We start from the raw sequence: 16,221 nt of genomic DNA on the forward strand, positions 1-16,221 counted from the left end.
CACTGGAGCCCTCTGACCCACTTTAATGTCACACACACAGATTTCCTTTTAGGCTTTCTGACCTTGACTTTCAAGCTTTGGTCAAAGTCCTAATGGACATAATTACATATTGGATCTAGTACTTAATTAATAGGAGCCAATCTCTACAATTTAGTCTCTGAACTAAATTGAACAAACTCCCCAGGGCTTTAACAGAGCAAAATAAGTTGGAAATTTACATGGTTCTCTTGGTACCTGATTTCCATTTCCTACTCCCCCTTTTTAAACTATATAGCTGTAAAAGCAAAGCAAAATTAGAACATAAAAGATGATACAGATAATTCATAACATTTCTCTTTGATGATATACCAAAGATGCAAATATCTTCCAAGTGTGATTCCCCTATAATAAAAGTTTTTTGAAAGAAAACAAAGTATCTCTGCTGAAGAGTTTGGTTATTTTGCAATCAGTATCAACTGAAAGGGTGAGCATACATTCCATTTACATTTGCAACATTGCTAATAAATCAGGTATCCTAACATAAAAGTCTAAAGAACTGAAAAATAGGAAGAGGCTCATATTAGAACCATACTCAAAAGCAGCCACTCTATTTCGTGCAAATTCTAGAGAGTTCAAGTAAAGAGTAATAGTCACACAGGGATACACACAATTCATCATAAACATATTTATAATGTTGTGGACTCTCCACCCTTAGAGGATAGAAGGCTTTCTTTAGAACTCATATTCTGGGTCTCTCAGGACATAGCTCCCACACAAGTTAGAACTGGAGAACACGTGGCTTTAGTATGCCCAATGTAGAAGCCTCCGTTTACTTGGGCCTTGAGAGAGCTAGGGAAGTGTGAATGGATGGGATTTGGTCTTGGACTTGAATAAGACTGGCAGTGCCATTCTAGTAATTCAGCTACTGCTATCTTTACAGCATCAGAAAAATATTTTTGTTGGCAAAAACAATTTGGCCCTTAGTTTATCACCACAGGATTTGAGACTTTAGCAAGTACATTTTCTTCTCTCTCTTTCTGTTTCACACATGCAACACACACACACACACGTGATAGTGTGATAGTTTAGTGGTTTAAGATCAAGGGGCTTTCAGCTTGGACTGTGGGTTTGAACTTTAGCAAGTCCCCAGCTGGGCAAGTTATAGACCTTCTCTGCAGCTATTTTTTTATCAGTAAAATGGGTATAATGAGAGTACATAGGGTTGTTTTGAGGATTAAATTAGAAAATGTATGTAAAACACTTAGGTAAGTTCTGACACCCAGTAAATATTCAATAGCTGTTCATTAGTAGTGGTAGTAACAGTATTAGGATAGAGGAATTAAAAAATGCTGATAACCTTCCCCAAATGCCACCACTATTAATGTAGTTTACAAACTACTTCAATGTGTTTCTTTCTCCAAACATAGCATCTCATTATGTGTCCTTTATTATGCTACACCTGGCAGTCCGCTCATTCAGAACAGAGTCATTCAAGGCACTATGTTGGGACTTGAGTGGACTTTTTTGTTAATGACAACTCCCATGGCCCTTTGTCTTGAGTTAAGTCTGGTTAGGGACAAAACACAGTTAAAGACACACAGAGAAAGGGGGGAGCAATGGGGAGAAGGGAGAGAGTCATTTTAAAATTGATTAGAACTATGAAGGAAAGGAATAGTATGTAATGAGAGAATCATGGTAAGTTAGTACAGGGAAGAGGGTTCTTGAGATAGAGAAGCTTTCTTTGAGAACGTGAAATCTAAAGGATGACAGAGTTTCAAGTAATCCAGATTATCCTTTTTAGCTGTAGAACATTCTACTTTATAAACACATTGTGAAAATTACTTTTTTTTTTTTTTAAGAAAAACAAATTTCCAATCAGATGCCATTAATGCTGGACAACCAACAGTGATACTCTGTTGTAAGCAGTATTTTTTGACATTCTACTGTTGTCCATCCTAACAACCTTTTGTTAGGTAATTGATGATAATGGTGATAGGGACCATACTGTTGCTTCGGTTATACCTTATTAGATGTCAAGGACATTGCAAAGCATTTTGCGTATATTATCTCATTACCTGTGTTAGTTCATTTAATCTTAAAAAGCAACTCCGGAGCACTTTGGGTTGAATATGGCAGATGGAACATAACATTATCTTTTCCTCCTTAACTAGAAGTCACACACAAAAAAAGAAATAACAAAGATACAGCTGTAAAGACAGAGAAGGAAATGGGCAAGAGTAATAAACAGTTTGAAAGGTAGAAAGGAAATAGTGAACTATTTCCTTAGACAGTTTAGCCCTTGGGGATGGGAATGGTAGGACGAAGGATGCCTGTTGGCTCTAGCATGCCAGAAACACTTGAATTGCAAGCACTGGGCCCTTATGAAAAAGGAAGTGAATGGTAAGCCTGGAAACCAGAGGGTGTTTGAAAACCTATGTAAGGAGCAGACTCTGATCTCCCCGATTATGAGTGTGCATATTTAAGAGAGTTAAATACTTCCTTATTGAAAGTCAATAGCAGATGCCTCAAATTGATGAAATGGCAGGATAAGCATATTATTGTAAAATATGGAGGTAAATCCCTAGAAAAAAACTCAGATAATGGAGGGCTTTTTCCTGGGAGGTAGAATACACTGCTGTTTGTATTCTACATTAATTTTTTTTTTAATTTTTTAAAATGCTTTTTATTGGGGCGCCTGGGTGGCGCAGTCGGTTAAGCGTCCGACTTCAGCCAGGTCACGATCTCGCGGTCCGTGAGTTCCAGCCCCGCGTCGGGCTCTGGGCTGATGGCTCAGAGCCTGGAGCCTGTTTCCGATTCTGTGTCTCCCTCTCTCTCTGCCCCTCCGCCGTTCATGCTCTGTCTCTCTCTGTCCCCCAAAAAATAAATAAACGTTGAAAAAAAATTTAAAATAAAATGCTTTTTATTTATTTTGAGACAGAGAGAGACAGAGGGTGAGCAGGGGAGGGGCAGAGAGAGGGAGACACAGAATCCGAAGCAGGCTCCAGGCTCCGAGCTGTCAGCACAAAGCCTGATGCGGCGCTCGAACCCACAGACTGTGGGATCGTGCCCTGAGCCAAAGTCGGACGCTTAACTGACTGAGCCACCCAGGCGCCCCTACATTAAATTTTTTTTAATTGTGGTTAAATATAGGTAACAAAATGTATCATTTGAGCCATTCTAATACTCAAAGAGTACATGGAGCTGAATCCATTAAACAATTCCACTCTTTTCTTGCATCTAGAAATTAGGTTTTCTTAGCATCTAAGGTAAAATAAAATGGCATGGATTTAATCATTATATTTGTTTTTGTTGTGGTAAAATATACATAGAATTTGCCATTTTAACCATTCTTAAGTACATCGCGTCAAGGACATTCACAGTGTTGTGCAGCCAGCATCACAATCCGTTTCCAAAATTGTTTCATCATCCCAGGTAGACACTGTAACCATTAAACATGAACTCCCTCTTCTCTTCCTCACCCCATCCCCCCACCCCAGTACATGGTGACCTCTGTTCTAGTACTTTCTGTGTCTATGAATTGCGTCTGTTCTAGGCGTCTCATATCAGTGGAATCATAAAATATTTGGTTTGTGTCTGACCTACTTCACATAGCATAATGTTTTCATGATTCATTCATATTGTAGCATGTATTTCTTCCTATTTGAAATTTAAAGCTAATGTTAATGTATTACTTTAAAAAATAGTAAAACAAACAAAACCCTGCAAAATACTGCTCAATTTTTAGGTATTGAAAATGAAGCTGAATGATCAGGTTTAAGAAGGGCCTTTCACGGCCACAGCTAGCAAGTTAATGGAGTTGGGGTTCCAGTTTGATTCTATCTCTTCGATGCTTATCAAATCAGCAAGATTTCCTTATCCATGATTACTTCACACATGGATTATTGCTATAACAGCTTCCTAATACATTAGTTTTCTATTTCTGCTGTGACATGTTACTTCCAACTTGGCGGCTTAGGACAATACAAATTTATTGTTTTACAGTTTGTAGGTCAGAGGTCTGACATGGGTCTCGCTGGGCCACATTCCTTCTGGAGAGACCCATTTCCCTGCCTTTTCCAGCTTCTAGAGGCCACCCATAATCCTCAGCTTGTGACTTTCTTTCTCTAGCAACATTGCATCACTCTGACCATGCTTGCACAGTCACATGGCCCTCTGACTTACCTGTCTCCATCTACTTGTGTGATTAAATTGAGCCTGCCTGGCTAATTTGGGATCATCTCCCCATCTCAAGGTCAGCTAATTAGCAACCTAATTCTATCCCCAATCTCTACTTTACTTTGCTATGAAAACTAACATATTCACAGGTTGCAGAGATTAGAACATGGATATCATTTGCAGGGGTGGGGGGAGGCATATTCTGCCTATCAAACGAATCATACTTGCTACTTCCTTCTTACCTGTGATCGTGGCACTTGCTGGTTTAAAATTCTTCAGCAGCTCTTAATGCCTTCGGGGTAGCATTCAGACTCTTCTGTATGGTACACAAAAACCCTGCTTACTGGCCCTGTCTCATCTCTTCCAACACCCCATGTCAAAAACACACATCAACACCACGGGTTTCAGTTCCCCGGTTGAGAACCACACTATTACTCATTTCATTCTTCTGCTTGCATTTCTCTGTCCTCTGTTTCATTACTTGGCTGTTTCCTACTAATCCTTAGGTCAGACCTTGGATGTCACTTCCTTTCTGAAGGCATTTTTGCTTTTGTTGCCACGGCAACCCATACCTATCTCCAATAGAGCACTTTCCATACTGTACTGAAATTGCCTCCTTCGTTATCTCCTTGACTGGATTGTAAGCTTCTGAAGGGCAAGAATTCTATTTTGTTTGCCCTCATTTCCCAGCTACTTGACAGAGTGGCTTGCAACATAAAAGGAGCACAGACTTTTGCTTGAAGATATTTCCAACCCTTAATTAACACTTACCTCTTTTTTCCAAGTCTCCAAGGGAGACTTGCAGAGGATAGAGATTCATCTAAGGACTGGAGTGAGTGTTTAATCCCCTAAGTGAATTTCACTTTAAATCTGCTGGGATATGTTTGCCTGCACCTGACCAATTCTTCATTGATGAGCAAGTTCACTTTTCCATGACTAATCAAAATTGTTAACATACACTTGATTCTGCTTAATTTTTAATATAACTGTACTGGTATAAATAAATACTTGAACAACTACATCAAATCACCATAAAGAGGGGAAAGCTTTTCAACTAAATGTATAACCAGATTGGCTAATTAACTTTCTAATTTAAGAGACTGTGGAATAAACATCTCCCTTGGAATTGATTCAAGCTAGTCAAGCTGAAAGATAAAGCAGAAAAGAACAAATGTTCACATTGTAAGTATCTTGAAACGTTTTTATTCTATGCTTTATTCCATTTAAAATTTCCATTGACCTGCCACATTTATAGACTGAAAAGCCACCAGTTTAAGGTTCTACAGATTTTTTTTTTAAATTACCAACTTTTGCAGAGAAACTAATATAGATAACCTCACAAAAATAAGAGGCAAGGTAATGTAAGGGCTAAGAGCATAGCCTCCGGAGCCACACTGTTTGCACTGGAGTCCTGGGTCTGCCACATGCTCTGTAACCACCTTGATTTCTTCATCTGTGAAATGGGCATAATCATATTTACCTTGCAGGGCTATACAGGGTTAAAAGAAGTTATCATATTTAATTAATCAACACATTTTAAATTATACATCTTCATGTATTTAGGGTGGGGAGAAAGACACTGAAAACTAATTCCCTAGAGAAAGCAACTGTCACTGTAATTGGAATGAAACCTGAGTGTGAGGAAATCCTTGGAAGCTGTAGGTGAGATCATCTATAAGGAAGCAAGCCAAGCATAGTGGGTTCTTAATTATTGGGCACTGCCAGAATCATTCCTCAAAAAACAGTAGGGAATATCTAGAACTGCCCTACAGATGTGAAATGGTAACAAGAGGTGGTGTACGGGATTCTGTGAAAAATGCAAAAGTGACTTATTCTAGTAAAAACGTAATTTGAGCTGTACTTAGAAATAGTGCAGGGAAAATCTGGAAATCCCTACAAGCTACTCTTGTTTTGACAATTCATTTATTGTCTTCCCTAATGTTTAGAATTTAGTTGCATTCCTGCTGTCAAACTTAATAAATGAAGATAAGCAATATTTGTTAAGCTAAACCAAATTATCTTGATTTTAAAAGATGTATTTGATTGGTTTCATAAATGTCAGGTGTGAAATGGGTCTCATTATTAATTGTCTTGGAATCTAGGCAAGATTTGAAATATGCTCTCTTGTGATGACATTTTAAATGAACTTTAAAAATGAGTTTATTAAGTTTAACCAGTTAAACAAATGAACCTGCTTTTAAAAATATTTGCATGGTAACTTACTGCTAATTCAGTTCCATGTTGATAATTTTCCTTAAAGCGTAACCATCGCCAAATCCTCTTCAAATTTGCAATATTCATGTGGATTATTTATGTTGCTCTTTTTATTCCTTTGGACTGGGAGTGAAGATTTGGAAAGTTGATTTTTTGCTGTGCTTTCAGAGTTCTAAAGGATCCAAAACGACTGCCTCTTGGCATCTAGGCCCCCAAGCTTGGTACAAACTTACCAAACCTACTGTTTTCCTTCATTTTAGGATTTTCTGAGTGAACAAGACTGGCTAGGAGCAAGATTAAGAAGATGGGAATTTGTCTAGTTTTCCTTTTGTCCTTTTGTACCACATTACCCTTGGGAAACCAGATGATCATGTTTCCTCTCTCTTAAAACTTCCTCTTCAGAGAAGATAGGAAAAAAATACACCCTCACGGCAGTATAAACAATAAAATAGTGGTAACTTCCTTCAGGGTCAAAGTCCCTTTGGTTTCAAGACCCAGGAATAAAGTTCTAAATGTGGAATCCCAGGGATCGGTGAGCACAATAGACTAGGTCTGGGACAAGAAGTCTTCCTGGTACCATGTGCGCAAATGTGTGATGTGCCTGGTACCCTGGTTCCAGCTGCGATCTTCTTCCTTTCATTCATTCTTCCTAGTGGTTCTTCCTATCTCTCCTAGGCTAGGTCTCATTCCTATTTTCGAAAGCACTTGCCATGGCAAATCAGAAGCTTTAAGCCTCTCCCTTATTGTCTTTCTTCCTGTCTAATACTAAAGGCCTTTTGTTTGTATTGCAATGAACTGAAACTGAAGGATCTAACTCGGCTAATGATAGCATCCTCTAGGGAAATGATATAAAAACTGACTTTTCTACTGGGGGAGGGGTGTTGTTTCAACTGTTTCATTTCTCCAATCTAGTTTCGTTTGTGCAGGTCACCTGAAACTCATTTTATTGGATAAGCCTACCAACTTAAAATGGTCTCACCTGACAGGGACATCAGTCAAATCTTGCTCATCGGGGTGGGATTGGTTCCTTTTTCCCTTTGTGTACCCTCCTCAAAGTGATGGGCTCTGTGGAAGAGGATGGTCGTGTCAGTTACATGAGTGTTGCTCATGAGAAATGGCTACAAGGATAGCTATGCTCCTACAATGAGCACTTCCCTGCAGATTCTCACAGTCTATCTTAATTTTGGGAGTGGAGAGTCTTTTTTTTTTTAATGTTTATTTATTTTTGAGAGAGAGAGAGGGGGAGAGAGAGAGAGAGAGAGAGAGAGAGGCAGAGTGAAAGGGAGAGAGAATCCTAAGCAGGCTCTGCACTGTCAGCACAGAGCCTGGTGCAGGCCTCGAACCTACGAACCGTGAGATCATGACCTGAGCCAGTATCAAGAGTTGGTTGCTTAACAGACTGAGCCACCCAGGTGCCCCAGGAATGGCGAGTCTTTAGATGAGATGTCAGAGACATAATTTCTCAGGGGATCAGGAAAAGACTGCCCCACAGATTCCACTTCCCATCCTGACCCTGGGTTTGACATGTTAGATGTCACAGAGTGCCTTAGGTCTTAAGGAACAAAAAGGGGCGTGCCCTTTACATTTCTCTGGCTTCGGATCTGGAGCAGGGGCCTCTATCTCCAAGCTGAAAAACATAGTCTCCAAACGTGAGTAGACAGTTGTTAATTTTGAGGCCTAGGTTTAGAACATAGTCCTGATTACTTCTTTTTCATTCGTGAACACTTGTTTCTGGTACTTTGTACCGCCTACCCGAGGGCTGTACATCTGTATAATTTAGTCTTCCAGGTTCTCTTTCCTCAAGGCATAACCCTGTCTGAACCAAACTTGTTTGGACATGTGAAAATTGAGAGTTTAAACTGAACATGAATATAAGTAGTTTTCTTTATCTTTGGTTATTACTAAATTCATGGAGAGAACAATTGTTTGAAAGGTCTGATGTCTTAGAACTGGTTATGTTCTTTACACATTTAATTACAAGTTCTTAACTTTGTCGTTGATAGTCACTGTTTTCCCCTTTACTAGAGGGAAACCAAGTTTATGTCACAAACTTCCTTTAGTCACAACTAAAGATGGAGGTATGATGTGTGGTTCTTATTTTCTCTCTTTATTGCAGCTCTTTCTTTTTTCTTTTTTCACTTATTTTGAGAGACAGGACTAGTCAGGGAGAGGCAGAGAGAGAGAGAGGGAGAGAGAATCGCAAGTAGGCTCCAAGCTGCCAGGTTGAGCCCGATGCGGGGATCAAACTACAAACCATGAGATCATGAGCCGAGCCCAAGTCAGGAGTCAGAAGCTTAACTGATGGAGCCACCCAGGCGCCTTATAGCTAGCTGGTTCTTTTCTAATCCTCTGAGGGGCAAAAAGTGCCATCGGATTTATTATATCATGCCTCACAAAGGTAGGTTGGTCATGCTTAAAATTTTAGATGAAATGAAATTGTGCTTGCAGCAATGTGAATAAGCAAAACAAATGAGAGGTAAACCATTTACACGTAATTCGTAGTTCGGTACTCTCTCTTCCTCCCCAGGCTTTTGCAAATCATCTACACGGTTTTTATAGTTCAGGTGAGCTTCTTAATGAATCAAATGAGGTAGATAGAAAAAAGTAACCTTTTTAGAAAGTTCTGATTCTAAAATATTAGGAATCTCTTACCCTGACACATTCCTTGTATATAAAATGGACAGAAATAAAACCTACATTATAGTGATATTTTTGTAGCACTCTCCATTGTTTAACTCAGTGGGTGATTTTGGAGTAGGCCTTCAACTCATTTGCTGAGATTCCTTTTCCCAGTAGGAAAAGTAATATACTAGTTTGCAGCTCATTTACTGAAGGTAGTAATTTTACTCAGAGTGGGTATACTTGGTCATATATGAATGTTTGGGTAAGTGTATAGAAGTGGGAGTAGCCATGGTCTATTTTCAAGTAGGTTTATCCTACAGTTTTATGCAGGTATATTTATAATATGTAACAATTAGTAACCGAACCAATTAGAATGGAAGTCTTTGATAACAGGCTGTCCTGTAGGTTTCCTGCTTAGCCAGGTCTTAACCCTTTCATTCCTGAAATGTGGGAGGTCTGGAGAGTCCTGGGAGAAAGGGCTGGTAAAGGTACAGGCGATGGGGGAACTGGACTCAGAGCTGTGGCTGTTGAACAACTTGTATGGAGGTATCTGAATACATGATGAATCAGTTCAGCTGCACTTGTGTGAACCAGCTGAACAGTAGCCTTATATAACTAGAAAGCAGCGTGGGTACCCTAAAATATAAGGAATGTAAGTACTGTATTTTATTGATATTTAGAAGAAAGACATTACATATATTATAAAAGTGCTCATAGTAATGTGGTCAATAAAATAATTATGAGTCTTAAAACATAAGGGTAATTGGGAAGCTTTTAGTGTTCTCGACCTAAAAGATGTACTATACTGCTTTCATGAAATCTAAGGACTTTACTTCTGATTATATGAGATCTAAGGACTTCAGACTAAATTTAGACCAATTTTCTTAACCATGAATCTGAGGAAAATGGTCATTTTCTCCCAGCTAGTGACTATGGTAAGACTTGAAGCAAGGACTCAGACTTAATCTCTTCCCTACATCTCAGGACTTTTCCTGTCTGTGAAACTGGCACTGGTGGGGTCAATGGATTGGCTTTCCCCAGACAAGAAAAAAGGGACATAAGAAACTTAGTACCTTGGCAGTCAGTAGGTGTTTATTAAGCACCCAAAAGATCTTCTTTGCAGAGATACAAAACAAAAACCTTGCTTCACAGAGGTAAATATGCAGAATAGCAAGACATGTAGCCATACTAACTGGGTTTCAATTCCAATTCTCCTGTCTGTGATCTTAAGCAAGTCACTTAGCTTCCTGTGCCTCAGTTTCCTGGGGTGGGATAATAATATCTACCTCACTATGTTATGAGCATGAAATATATATGTAAAGCACTTAGTAACTGATCCATCGTAAGACTTGCTATTACTATTGATCACGGTTTTATGCACTCTGCTAGACATCAGTAAAGCACCCCCAGAACTCATCCTATTAAACAGATCTGACTGGATGCAGAAACAGGCACACCAGACAGAATACAGATAAGCCTCACCATGAAGATTAAGTAACTGTAGGAAGCAGAGTAATAAAGCAAAGAGAAGGTGTCCAGAGCCACCTTTCAGGAAAATATGGGTTATGAATTGCTTAAGAAAAGGGGAGGAGACAATTCAGGTGGCAGGTATGCTGTGAGCAAAGGAATGGGAGCAAGAATGAGCACGAGGTAGGCAGGAGTCCGTGGAATTGCTTGGCTGGATCAGGAGTTTTTGCCGTTGGGTGTTAAGAAATAATCAGTGAATTAGGTAGTAGGAAGTGGTGGAAAAGCTTGGAAAGTTGCCAAAGTCTCAATAATTACTGTAAGTGTTGGACATGCTCTCTGAACTCAACTTTTTCTTTGAGGTTTGAAAGGCCTGCAGGAAGTGCGCTTGAGAATAAATTGTGGGGAGGAGAGTGAACTATGCAAAAGGTCTTGCGCTTAGCGCTGAATACGAGGTCCCTTTTGCCCTAAGAGACCGAAAGTTTATTTTAACAAAGGGGAGGAGTTAAGTTAGTGTAGATGTTTAACTCACGTACAAACATCTTAATTTATCGATCTGAAACCTTTTGGCTAAAGCGTTTGCGCTTACAGTTTCCATTACTCATCCGCCTCCCCAGGGCTGCAGCAACCGACATGCAAAACCGGGATAAAAAGCGAGTGGTAAAGGGCGCTCCACGCATGCGTTAGAAGCCGCCCCAACTCCCCCGCAGCGTCCTTTCTTGGAACAAAACTACCGCGGAGCCACGGGGCTCCGCAGTTTGCGTAGACTCGAATTTCCTACTGCTCGCTCTGCCCGTGTGGAATCCCGAGAGTGGTGCAGTTCCCCTCCGCAAGTTGCGTTGTCCGAAGTGAATGGCTGGGTGGTGCGTGTACGCCCAGAGCGTAGCACCCATAGGCGGACGGGGTGCGGCTGCGCAGGGACCTGAGTGGGCCTTGTACGCCGGTAGCGTAGGGTGGTGTCTGACGCGCGGGCCTCCGCGACGCAGTTAGCGCAGCTGGCTTTGGTGAATACACGATTTGGTGCAGCCGGGGTTTGGTACCGAGCGGAGAGGAGATGCACACGGCACTCGAGTGTGAGGTAACTATAAAACCCCGATTTGTTTACATTCCCTCCCCCAGAACCGGCCCCATGCGCGGCGGAGACTGCGAGTCCCGGGACGGCGGGGGGGTAGAAAGGGAGACAAGAACCGGGGAGTCCGGGCTGGGTCCCTCGGGGATCCGGGCGCTGCGGTCGGCGGCGGCGGCGGCGAGCCGGAGCAGAGCGCGCGGTGGGCTGCGCGTGGGGCGCCGCGGCTCCTCGTGTGCGCTCTGGACTGCCGCGGGGTTGGCGGCCGGGCAGCCTTCGTTCCGCGTGCGGGGCCCCGCGCCCGACCCAGCCTCCTGTTGAGGCCGGGGATTCGCGCGAGGAGTGGGGGAGTGACCGCTGGGCGGGCGGGCGGCGGTTGGGGGGCTGCGCGCGGGCGGCCCGGGGGCCGAGGATGGCGTTGCCAGAGGAGGCGGGGACCCTAAGGCCGGAGGGTGGGAGGATCCGCAGTCAGGCCTTAGGGGGACTTGCGGTGGCGGCGAATGCCTCGATTTTTCCTGTCCCGTCCTCCCCTCCGGTGGGGTCGGGCGAGGAGCCCCCGGGATGGAGCCTGGGCGCCGCTGTTAGCTGGAGGCTAACGGACGGTGGCGCCTCTGCTCCTGCCGCGGGAGGCCTCGTGGAGGCTTTCCTCCCCCACCAACCGAAAAGCCGAGGCGGGACGCGGGGGAGTTAACATCGAAGCCGGCTGGGGTCCCCGGAGCTGAGGCCTTAGGGTGGGGCTGAGGCTGAGTCGGTGGGCGGAGGCCGGGTGGGCCCGAAGGCGGCGTGGCGGCCCGGGCTTTGTTCCCGAAAGCCCTGCGGCGAGAGCGAAGTGGTCCCGGCTGGCGAAGTGGTAGCAGAACCGCCGCGGCCCCCGCCTGGCTTAGGGGTCTGCTCGGCTCGCTTTTCCCTTGGGATCGCCGAGCGCCCCAGCTAAGAAGGGGCCCTGCGTGGGCGCGGGCGATGATGTGGAAGGTCTTCCCGTGGCTTGTGTAAAGCCCGATTCACGTGGGAGCCTGTCCACATGGGCTGTCTTTTAGGAGTTGGGCGCGAGGAAGAAGTAATCAGCCACAGCAGCAGCCCTCCTCGGAAGGGTCGTTCGCTCAAGTCCCTGTAAAAGAGTGACATAAAGCACGTAGTTTTTTTAAAAGCACGTTACATATACAGGTGGGGCGGTTTTTGTTTTGGTTTTGTTTTTAATGCCTTTTACACTGTTGAGTGCTCTGGTTTTACCTTGAAATTGAGTCGTTCTCCATAGAGCAAAACTAGCATGTGACAGGTTTACATAATTAAGAACAAATAACATACTGGAAAAGATGGAAATTTAGAATGTAGTTAATTGTAATGCACTGAAAATCTTAAGACTTTATGTACTTTTTTTTTTTAAGGGACTTTCCTACAGATTTTGAGTATGAGTCACTTGTTCTAGATTTTGGGGGGTCCATACTAGACCACTCACATCCCTATACTCGCTGAATATTCCAGTAGGGAGAGAGATAAAGTGTCAGTGACAAGTGGTATGAAGGAAATAAAACGATATACTGGAGGGATTTTTTTGTTTTGTTTTTTAATTGCTCGATTAGCCTCAGAATGATGATTTTTTAAATGTGGAATATATAGGATTACAACAGAAACCAACTATATTGAAATAATCAAAATATTAAATATGATGAAGTAATGCATGCTTTAGTAGAGCATTAAATAAAGAGTAGTTTCAGGTCTAAAGCCTAATTTTAAACTAGGACTCAGTGGTCTTTAAAGGACTTAATGTGTATGGTTTTTTTTTTGGATAAACTATCAGGTACTGCATTTTACTGTGGTTTTGCCTGCATTCATAACTGAAATAACTAAATTTCAGAGATGAGAATAGTATTTTTTTTATCCAGATTCACAAAACAATATTATACACAGACTTCTGGTTAACACTCCTGTGCAGGAGTGACTTTGGTGCTACTTTAAAATAAGAGCTTCTCTTAAGAGGTGTCAAATCAGTAACACGTGTGATGAGCTGTAATTGTTCTTCCCATTGCCAATTTATGTTCCACACTTTACAAGCCAACATGTTTCTTCCCCTTTTTGAGCACCTGATTTTGAACTACTTTTAGGAGGCTTCAAGTTTGGTGTGCAAGTACTACTCTAGGATTTTTTTTTTAATTTTTTTAATGTTTTATTTATTTTTGAGACAGAGACAGAGCATGAGCAGGGGAGGGGCAGAGAGAGAGGGAGACACAGGATCGGAAGCAGGCTCCAGGCTCTGAGCTGTCAGCACAGAGCCTGACACGGGGCTCGAACTCACCACGAGATCATGACGCGAGCCGAAGTCGGACGCTTAACCTGCTGAGCCACCCAGGCGCCCCAAGGGTGTTTTGTTTTGTTTTTTTTTTAACTGATTTATTTTTTTTTTAACTATTTATAGGATATAGGTGTTAGAGCAAGGGAAATTATTATAAATTATTATTAAAGAGAATTTACTTTGCTATTCACTTCCCTTCAAGCTTTAGCGAGTATTGGAAAGAATTTAAGGCTTTGGAGTGAGACTTAACGGTTCAAAACTATGACCCATTATTAACTAGTTTGGTTACTTCGAGCAGGCTGCTTTTATCATAATCTTGTATCTATGAACTTGTGCTAAAAAAAACCTACCTCGTGGGTTTACTGTGACCTTTATAAATGACATTATGAAACAAAGAGCTGCAGAAAAACTTAGTTCGTTTTAACTTCTTTTCTACATACAAATGTTTCAGTTTTGCATTAGTTGAAGGACTGCTTTATGTCTTTAACTCTGATAACTTGGTTACCCCCAGAATGAGATTTAATGGTCTCTACTGGGCCTTTGCCAAGGATAGTTATCCTATTGTTGTTACTTCTATGTAATAATTCATAGGGTTTTTTTTTCTGCCTCTCAACATTTTTTTTTTAGCTTACAGTTACATGTGTACATCTTGTTTTCCCTGCCCCAAGTAAATTTCTGACTTGGGCACATATTCCATAACTTTCTGTCACATAATGCTAATGACACGTTATTCAGTGAATGCAAAGTTTGCTTATCAATCTCTTTAATCAAGTTTAAAATTTTAATTGAATGTAACAAAATTTAAACTTAGTGTTAGCCCAAGGAAATATTTTGGATAAAAATGTCATTCCTGGTCTCTGTAGTGCCTACTTCAATCGAAATGCCATGGGTTTTGCTTTTATCAAAAGGACATCAACACTAGTGCATTTTTTTTTTTTTTGTCACTAGTACATTTTAAACTGATACAAGAGAAATTACCCAGTAGAAACTGGAAAGAAGTATAGGTATTCAAAACAGAAAGCTATCCTTTTTCCTTTATAACAAATTTTATAACCCTATAAAGTCATCTCTCATTATACTATAATTCTCATTAAAAATATACTAACTTCAGCTTGGAGTTGACGTTAGAAGAATGCCCAGGCTGTCCCAACAGCTTGATGCTGCCGCCTAGTGTTTGATTTCCCTTGAAGTTTTCTTGAGCTTAGCTTCATCTTCCGAAATAAGATCTATTTAATTTAGAATTAGATTCCTTAGTGCTAGATTGTATGCAGACTACCATGGGATTTCCTCCACCTGGCTAGTGTTGCTAATAAGATGGGCACGGTCATTTTGAATTGGTTAACTTGATTGCTTTTAGCTGCTAGTTTTACAAGACTGCAGCAAGTTTTGGGTGGAGGTAAAACTGTATAATGCCAAGTTTCCCTGCAAGAATAAATGTGGGGTTTTTAAAAAACAGGAGAAAGGTGTATGTTATAGGTGTATTTTTGAAGTTAGCCTTGTATATGAATAACAGCAATTTTATTCGTCTAATCTGGGTTTATGGTGTGAAAAGAGTAATAGAAAATTTTGTTTTCTGGCTTAATTTAGTCCCATTTAGCTTTGTACTGCCTTGACTTGTACTGAAAATAAAATTTGAGAATATTAAACATATGGTGAGTGTTTTTTTTTAATTCAGGTTTATTTTGAACTATGATTTAGAATGATTTCTGAAAAATCTCAAGGATCTGTAATAACCACAACATTTCCTGTAGTCCTATAAGGTTTCAAATTAGACCAGTTACCAGTATTCTCAACTACTTTTTTCTTTTTCATTAATTTCTGTTTATAAGTTCTTTGAGTTGACCATGCAGTGATTTTTGAGTTTTTTCCAAAGTAAGCAAATGTATTCTCAATAAAAAAGTTACTACACTCAGAATATTCAAAAATGTACTCAGTTAGGTATGAAGGCAATTTACAACTTAAATTGTGAGGTGTTAACAATAGCATTGAAATTATTTCCAACTGTTTAAGAAACCATACTTAATGTTTAGACATGTTAAAACAATTCTATCAAATAGTGGTGTCAAATTTTATTTTTCTATTAAAATGGTTTTTTTGGTTGATAATACAGGGACTGGATATTTACTAGATTTTTAATACTTGATTTTTTCATGTTAAAAGATGTTATTAGGGGCACCTGGGTGGTTCCGTCTGTTGAGCGGCCAACTTTGGCTCAGGTCATGATCTCGCGGTCTGTGAGTTCGAGCCCCGCGTCGGGTTCTCTGCTGACAGCTCGGAGCCTGGAGCCTGCTTCAGATTCTGTGTCTCCCTATTTCTGCCCCTCCTGTGCTCATGCTCTGTCTCCCTCTCTCAAAAATAAGTAAACGTTAAAAATTAAAAAAGATGTTATTAAAATGGGGTGGTGGTGGTA

General features: G+C 41.1%; 1 protein-coding gene across 4 annotated transcripts in view; it reads left to right on the top strand.

The window, feature by feature from the left end:
* Positions 1-16,221, top strand: part of SLC39A10 (solute carrier family 39 member 10) — a 144,175-nt gene that overhangs the window by 66,028 nt on the left and 61,926 nt on the right. Inside the window, exon 1 of one of the 4 annotated variants that reach the window (XM_015077962.3) lies at positions 11,385-11,533. The exons of 2 other annotated variants lie outside the window; for them this stretch is intronic. The gene's annotated coding sequence lies outside the window, so the exon portion shown is untranslated. Of the gene's footprint in view, positions 1-11,384; positions 11,534-11,612; positions 11,724-16,221 lie in introns of those variants that run through there. One more of the 4 variants, XM_027054322.2, reaches the window with a different exon arrangement.

Source organism: Acinonyx jubatus, chromosome C1 (genome assembly GCF_027475565.1).
Source record: "Acinonyx jubatus isolate Ajub_Pintada_27869175 chromosome C1, VMU_Ajub_asm_v1.0, whole genome shotgun sequence".
NCBI classification, from domain to species: domain Eukaryota; kingdom Metazoa; phylum Chordata; class Mammalia; order Carnivora; family Felidae; genus Acinonyx; species Acinonyx jubatus.